Source organism: Periplaneta americana, chromosome 14 (assembly GCF_040183065.1).
Source record: "Periplaneta americana isolate PAMFEO1 chromosome 14, P.americana_PAMFEO1_priV1, whole genome shotgun sequence".
NCBI lineage: Eukaryota > Metazoa > Arthropoda > Insecta > Blattodea > Blattidae > Periplaneta > Periplaneta americana.
In genome coordinates this window covers 52244531-52253144 of record NC_091130.1, presented here as the reverse complement: position 1 = coordinate 52253144, position 8614 = coordinate 52244531, and the positions used below count along the sequence as shown (strand labels likewise).

Sequence of the window (8614 nt, the reverse complement as noted above, 5' to 3'; positions counted from 1 at the left end):
TCTATGGCGAGTCCTCGGCTTCACCTTACTTCATCCCTGTTTGGTCTGATTACCTGGTTGGGTTTTTTCCGAGGTTTTCCCCAACTATAAGGCAAATGACAGATAATCTATGGCAAATCCTCGGCCTCATGTCATCTCACTACATGTCGCCAAAAAATTGTAATCTTGTAAAATTTTTACTTGTTCCACATCTTAAAGCTTCAATGCTAATGTAAGATCTATGGAATACAATAAATGAAATGAAAATGAAATCATATGTTTTGTACGATAATATTATATCTAATTAATTTTTTCTCATTCCCGGTGTAAGTTATTCATGCACTACAAAATCTTTGTTTGAATCAAAGTCGTTGTAGTTATGTTTGAATTGCACGAACTTTCATATAGTTTTAATATGTCACTCATAGATGTCGCATGCAGACTACCGTCTAGAATTGAAAACTTTATATTCAACGAATATATTCTGGATACTGTGATGGCTGTCTTCGTTTATCAGATAGTGTGACAGTATTTTAATAAAATGGTTTGTAATATTTGTGGTAATGTAATTACTGTGTGATTTGCGACTATTAAGTGCCCAGAGACTGTTCGGTTGTAGTGAGTATTCAAGCGTTTATATATATTCATTTTAAGTTAAGAATAGCAACCGCACCCTCCCGACGGCTGTACTCATGGCATTATTTTATATTTCATTTTTGTTATCGGATTACTTGCTTTAATAATGGCATATCATTGTCAACAGTTTACTTAGGAAAAGGAATTTTTGTCCCGCAGCTCCTTGTATTAGTATGTAAAGATGACATTATATCATTATTTGCAGTTCTTTAGACCGCCTTGACAGCATTATATTTGTTACTGTGAAATTGACTGTTTACGAAATTTGAGATAGGTTCTAACGATTTCGCCAATTTCAGTAATATTAATGCATTTCTCAGCAATTTGGTACATTTTCATTCTTTATTGATACATGGCAGGAAGTTCTGACATTTATCAGTGAAATGTTTTCCTCATTCTTTCCTTTAGCCTATATTAAGCTTCGCAATACATTAATTGTGTGTACCTATTTCAATAATTTATGAGGTAAAGACGCAAACTTTGTATGTCAAACTGAACATTGCGTATGAACACAGTATAAAGAAAAGATTACGAACTAGTTGACGTACGGGATATTAAAATATGTATTGGTTGTTTAGAAGAATTAACACTTTGTATATTGTAGGCCTACTTCAATTTTGGAAACCAGAGGTATTCTATTTTTAAATTTCATATAAGTTTATAAACAGTTTTATACTTAGAACAACTGAAATGTTTTAATAGTAGTGCCTTGAAGTTATATATCTTTATTTGCTGGTGTAATGCAAACTAAAATATCAAGAGTCTTAATCTTACATTTGCTTACACTTTATTCAGCCAAGAAATTATCACAGATCTTGGTATTTCATTTTTTATTAACATATGAATATATGGTTATTTAACGAAAGAACGTCTATATTTTCTCCTCTTGTTTAACCTGAACTCTCTTAATTTTTACTGTTTTAAAAGTATCCTATAAACTATTGTAAATTTTACCTTCACAACATTGTTTTGAACGTTGTTATTGATCTACTTTGCCTCTTTACTACGCCTATGCTCTAAATAATTTGTATTCCTATAGCTATTGCAATCAACAGTAAACTACGTTTAGAGTGAAGTTGCACATAGGTACCATGAACTGCACACTACTGGTCTGCACTAGATAAAGTTGTTTATTTTGATTGTTTTGTCATTACTTCACACGAAGTTTAAATCGGTTTCTTGACAGAGGGGCACTGAGTATAGATTCCACGAAAATAATTTAACTATTGAAACACAAGAGCTCAGAAACTTGTTGGAATTTTGAAATTGAAATTTGTTAAATATAATTGCAGTTTTTACGTGAATTGAAGTTTAATTTATTTGAGAAATTAATTTTGGTTCTTTAACACAAAAATTTGTAGGGTATTGCAGAGAAGCTGATCGTTTTTACGTCGAATGTTATTGAATTAATATGACAAAATAAAATGAAAAGTATTGTTTTCTTTCTTCAGAATTCTCAACTAAAAACAAAACTTCACAGGAGTTTAGAAATTGTGTTACTGTAAGTGGGGTGTTACTGTAAGTGGGGAATTGCATTAATTGTACAAAATTAGCATTGAAATATTTAGATTCATATGCTTAATTTACCTGTACACAGGCTATTGCAGGATTAGGCTTATGCTATAGTATTTAAATATTCAGCAAGTAACTAGCCATCTCTAGAGATGTTTTGTCTCATGTGTAAGGGATATTTGACAAGAAATGAGTTAATTTTAATGTTGTCGTTAAGTTACACATACAGCCTAATTGCGGAACAGAACTTCAATGACTATGAAACAGGATTTATTGTTACATTAAAAAGAATTAACTTACATTGTAAATTTCATTCACAAAAGTGTCAATGCATTCAATTTTAGACTGTGAAGTTTGATAATATTTACAATCAATTTACAGTAACTGTAACATGAAAATCGAAGTGAAAATAAGGTAACTTACCGTAATGTATATATATATATATATATATTTTTTTTGAAGTTAAACTGTTAATAACTGTATTGGATAATTAGCAAGGGATCGTCGGTCTTTTACAAGGTATCTGACAAGGTTAGTAATGGGTTAATTGAGGGAATATCTAAGTGACATGAGGCCGAGGATCTTAAATAATTGAAATCTTTTCACATAGGTCTTTCTTGGTCTCACATCACTTAAATATACCCCAACAAACCCCCTATCCTTATCACATACCTTGCAAAAGACTGGCGGTCCCTTGCTAATTACTCTATATTGACAGTATAACAAGGATGCAGTGCAAAATATTTGGAAATTGTGAGATTAAGTCCCTTGATGATTTACTGATAGGCTATGTATGATTAATTTCTGCCATTACTAATTTTATACCGTAAGTAAAAATATACTTGAGTGATTTTTGGTTCTTTCTTGTTACTGGCAGTGGTGCTAACTTTTGTAAAACATAAGGTGGACTCAAACACTTGAGATATAAGTTAAAACAAATAAATCTCATAAATAAATAACATGACCAGTGGCGAAGCGTCAGGGTAGGCAGGGTAAGCTGAGCTTCCCCAAACATTTTCGAAAAAGGGACAAGATCAATTTAGAATTTAGTTAATTAAAAAGAAGAGCATTTCCGCGTTTCGTTTACCTTTTAGCGACGTAAAGCACGGCCTAGATCACCATGCCTTCAGTCCAGCTTACCAAAAATTTTTGTCACGTTTCGCTACTGAACACGACAAATTATTGGGTGGGCTCGGGCCTCATGGGCCCATTGGTTTCTGATATGTCCCCATAATGGTATTTTGTCACTGCCATGCAGAAATAGGTAGGGTTAGATGAGGGGATAGTGACTTAAGCCCTTCAGGCTTGATATACATTATAGTGTACATTGTTTCTTTTTTTGGAATGTCTTAGATACTTCTAAATATTTTGAAAAATTCAATGTGATAGAAATGGAGAATATTATTTTTGAAACTTTTCTATACCTGAATTAAAAATAATATTTAAAATTTTGGGCCCAGAGGTCAAAATTGTCCTCAAATTTTGATTTTCTGTGAAGACTTGATTTGGGAATTTTGGATCCCCAGAATGATTATGTGACCAGTTTTTTTCTCAATCTTTTTAAATATAAATTCAGGTCTGAAGGGGTTAAGGGTAAGTAGGGTTATATGAAGGGTTTATTCTCTCATGTAACCCTACCTAACCTCAGATTGGCAGTGACATGATGTCATGGCGAAGGTATAAAAGAAAGTAAGTAGTGTAGGGTATCGATTTTTTAGTTGATACCTTAAAAATTCGTTTTCGTTTCAATTTCTCTTAGATGTTATAATGAAATGGAGTCAACTGCTGTGGAGTAATGGTTAGCACGCCTCACCGTGAAACAAGCAGGCCTAGGTTCGAATTCTGCTTGGAACAAGTTACTTGGTTGAAGTTTTTTTTTCGGGTTTTCCCCTCAACCCATTAAGAGCAATTGCTGGGTAACTTTCGGCACTTGGCCCTGGAGATATTTCGCTGGCATTATCACCTTCGTTACACACAAACGCTAGATAACCACAGCAGTTGATAAAGCGTTGTAAAATAACAGACTAAAACATGGAAATGGTAATGAATTTAAAAGTCTTACTAGCAATACATTATCTAAATCCCTTGCCTTAAAAATTAAACTAAATATGAGAGTTTATGTACTGACTAAATTGTGAAATTGACGCATGTATAGATTATGTACACATTATCTTGTTATATCACTGTTTCGTATAATCTTAGGCTACGTATTGTAATCTTATCACCATTATCATCAACTTTGAGAGTATTTTACCATTAGATAATGTAAAAAAGTACAGTCATTTGTTAACAGTATTTTTGTCTTTATGATCTCAGAACATTCATGCATTTAACTGTTCTTGCTGTGACATAGTATGACTAATCTATTTCGCATGTTTTCTGTATCATGTTATACCAGTAATACATAGAATCCAATAAAAAAACGTATGTAGGTACTCTTCATGTATATTAATGTCTGTCAGACACGAAAAGCAATGCATTAAGGAAGATGCCCTAGACATATGTCAGGATATAATAGAGCTTAAGATACCTATGTAAAAGTTATGTTTGTTGTGTTCTTACAAACCAGCATTTGCACAATAATTTATCTCTTCTTTCTCATCCATCATCATCCACACTCTGTCTAAATTAATATTCCACTCTTATGTAGCCTATTAATACATATTTTTCATCCTGTCACAACCATAATCTTTGTTGCCAGTGCTAGCACCACCATTACCACCACACCTTTCATTATAAATTACTTATTTACCTACCTATGCCATTTTAAATTTGTCTTTGTTAGATTTTGTTGAGGCATAAAAAAATTTCGAATGGCTAGCATCAGATAGGAATAGTAACAAATATAATGACACTCGGGAGGGAATTAAATGCAGAATAAATAAATTTTTGTTTTAAATTTTGGTTTATTTAACGACGCTCGTAACTGCAGAGGTTATATCAGAGTCGCTGGTGTGCCGGAATTTTTGTCCTGCAGGAGTTCTTTTACATGCCAGTAAATCTACTGACATGAGCCTGTCACATTTAAACACTTAAATGCCATTGACCTCGGCTGGGATTGAAACTGTAACCTCGAGCATAGAAGGCCAGCGCTATAACAACTGCACTACTGAGAGCGACACACAGAATAAATATGGGAAATGCCTGTTATTATTCGGTTGAGAAGCTTTTGTCATCCAGTCTGCTCTCAAAAAACCTGAAAGTTAGAATTTATAAAACAGTTATGTTACCAGTTGTTCTGTATGGTTATGAAACTTGGACTGTCACTTTGAGAGAGGGACAGAGGTTAAGGGTGTTTGAGAATAAGGCGCTTCTGAAAATATTTGGGGCTAAGAAGAATGAAGTTACGGGAGAATTGAGAAAGTTACACAATGCAGAACTGAACGCATTGTATTCTTCACCTGACATAATTAGGAACATTAAATCCAGACGTTTAAGATGGGGAGGACATGTAGCACATATGAGCGAATCCAGAAATGCATATAGAGTGTTAGTTAGAAGACTGGAGGGAAAGAGACTTTTGGGGAGGTCGAGACGTAGATGGGAGGATAATATTAAAATGGATTTGAGGGAGGTGGGATATGATAATAGAGAGTGGATTAATCTTGCTCAAGATAGAGAGTAATGGCGGGCCTATGTGAAAGCGGCAGTGAGCCTCCGGGTTCCTTAAAAGCCCTGAGCAAGTAAGTAAGCAAGCAAGCAAGCATCAGATAGGATAGTAACAAAATCCTAAATTACATTTTGTTTTCATAAAATTATATTGGCTTTAAGTAAATACCACTTTTTGAAAAGCATTCTTGTCAATTTCACAGTTTTCCTAATGTCAAATTCGTGATGATAATTTTGCATTGAACATATTTTATTGTGGATAGGGAAAATTTGTTATTATCACATCTATAAATTCTGATAATCGCTTTCATTGAAATTCTGAAACTTCCACTTGAGTTTATAAATGTTTGCTATTTGGAAACATGATTGTTATAGTTAACAGTCCATGAGAGTGCAGTACCATTTTTATGAACATTATGAGAGTTATGTCGTGTAATTACTAGGGTAAGTGTTTGTGTAAGTGTAGTGTATACAGTGGATGATGATGATGATGAGGATGAGGAAGGGAGAGGGGGAAACCTGGTGCCAGCATGTAGCCTACTCCTGTCGAATAGCACCAAGGATACCGCCAGGCTTAACTGTCCCGTCCGACGGATGAATCACTATCAATAGTGACATATGTCTTCTCTTCGTATGCACTAATGGAGAGATTTGGGATTTAAGCCAGGCATACTGGTGCACAATTCAATGATTAGAAGTTGTGCACTACCACCTCTCCTAGTCCCAAGCTAGAAATTTTACACGAAAATCTCCGACCCCACCAGGAATCGAACCCTTGCTGGCTAGTCTGAAGGTAGACGTGCTACCACAGAGCTAACTCAGTGGACTGGTCTATTGAAAATTAAACCTATATACAAGAAAAAATGTTTTCATGCAGACTAGGATCTCATTATTACATTGTTTCATGGACATGAATTTTATTTTCTTATCACTGAAGGTTTAAATCTCTTGGTTTATTTTTTTCATGGGCATTTTGTATATTTATATTTTTTAACTTTACCGTACTGATTTTATGTTATGAATAAAAAACTACAAAAAATGTTCCAGTAATATTATATTTACAACTTCTCTAATGCTTTGTAAACATATGTAGGCCTACTTACCTCTGATTGAGGTTCTGCCTGATATGTACATCTATTATCAGGCAGTGCATCTCACTTGACGATATGTGTCAGAGGAAGAACAATTAATAATTGTTTGTATACATCTGAAGTCTGATTAGTCAGCAATGGAAGGGGAAAGAAACTGGCCACCCTACTCTATTATCTCCTGGTTTAGTTACCTCATGAGTGATGCCTTATTGGTGTCAATTGTGAGGTTCAAACCTGTCTTCGGACAGTTGACTAAACAAAAAGAAGTAGACCTACCAGGTTTGGAAAAAGATAAAGATTTGTCTTAAATAAATTTATTAAAATATGGAGTTAGTTAGTGGGGTTAAAAGGGCGCGTCAGCGACAATGGCAATTTGCGCTATCTAAAATTCTTCATAAAAGAAAAACACAAACAATACGATAACCAGAATGCTAACAATAACTATAAACCGTTGTCATGGTAAAAACGAGGTAAACGGTTTAAAACATGAAAACCACTGACTTTAACAGTTTGGAAATATATAAAGATTTGTCTTCAATTTATAAAAGACATGAAAACCATTGGCTTTAACAAGTTTGGAAGTATATAAAGATTTGTCTTAAATACATTGTAGAAAAAGCACTACTTTAACAGCTGGTCCAAATTAATAGTACCACAGTCTAGTATATAGTCACGAAACTCAATACGTAGTAAATATGCATCCGTAGATAGTTGCTAACCACTAGAATCGCTAATATCGCCTCATTACAGACAATGCGAAATAGTACTGGCACAGTCTAGTGTTCCTAGTACCCTCACAACTCAAGCTTCGTGACTGTATATACTAGAATGTGATAGTACTGTACTATTTTCTTGTAATATTCTATCATCCATTCCTAATCATGTTTTACATTGTTCTATAAAATTCTCAATCTTCTTTGATATTATTTTCATGTAACATTTTTATAAAAGCTATTTATAATTTTGCTCATTCATCTGAAGTGTGCTAATGATCCATATATTAAATTTTTTAGGTTGTCAGTATTTTTGTCTCTTTTCTAGAACGCAAGCTGTATTATTACTAAAAATTTGTGATAGGTTGTTTGCAATTCTGTAAAATCTTTGTAATACATTTTTATTTTGTCATAGTCTCCCTGAACTGTCTTGTAATGTATAATGCCTAGGTTGAGTTTGTGAAGAAATATCCAACACAGCAGGCAGGTGATAACTTGTCAGTAAAGAGCAGGGTTCGATTCACAGCAGATCCTGTAGGACTTAAGACAGCACGGTTGTGGAAGTATTTGATTTCTCCTTTCATTATCTTTCCACCATTGCTATATTATCGTCACACCCCCAAAATTCATTGTACTTTGAAATGGTCGTCATTTGCGAAAGTTTCCAAGCTTTGTCATAATTTTGACGACTAATTTGATCATAAATTTTGATAAAACGCTCAGGAAATGAGTGTGTATTTTCAGTACAGAGTTGCAGATGGAACTAAATTACTGATCTTGTATGATCTGTTTACATTCATTCTTAAGCGCAAGAGAATTAATTGAATAAACTCATTTCTTGGAAAAGTGGAAAATGTAGGTAAGATAAGATTAGAGATGATTTTGCTCTCTCGATACTAAAGAATGATGCAGATTAGTTTCAGAGTGGTTGGGCAAGCATGCATCATATTTCACAATATTTTTATAACTCGAATTATACAGAACGAATTGGGGTAAACTTTCACACTCTGGAAAGTTCTTGATTTTTTTTTGTGATTGAAGTTGCTCAATTGTTTTTGTAGAATATGTGCAATG

At 33.8% G+C, this 8614-nt stretch overlaps 1 protein-coding gene across 4 annotated transcripts in view; it reads left to right on the top strand.

Moving 5' to 3' along the window:
• The first annotated feature begins 460 nt into the window (after positions 1–460).
• LOC138713276 (myocardin-related transcription factor A-like) overlaps positions 461–8614 on the top strand; it is a 646210-nt gene continuing 638056 nt past the window's right edge. For 2 of the 4 annotated variants that reach the window (XM_069845245.1, XM_069845243.1), the window contains exon 1: positions 461–597. The gene's annotated coding sequence lies outside the window, so the exon portion shown is untranslated. The remainder of the gene's footprint in view (positions 598–8614) is intronic. The other 2 variants (XM_069845244.1, XM_069845246.1) reach the window with 2 other exon arrangements.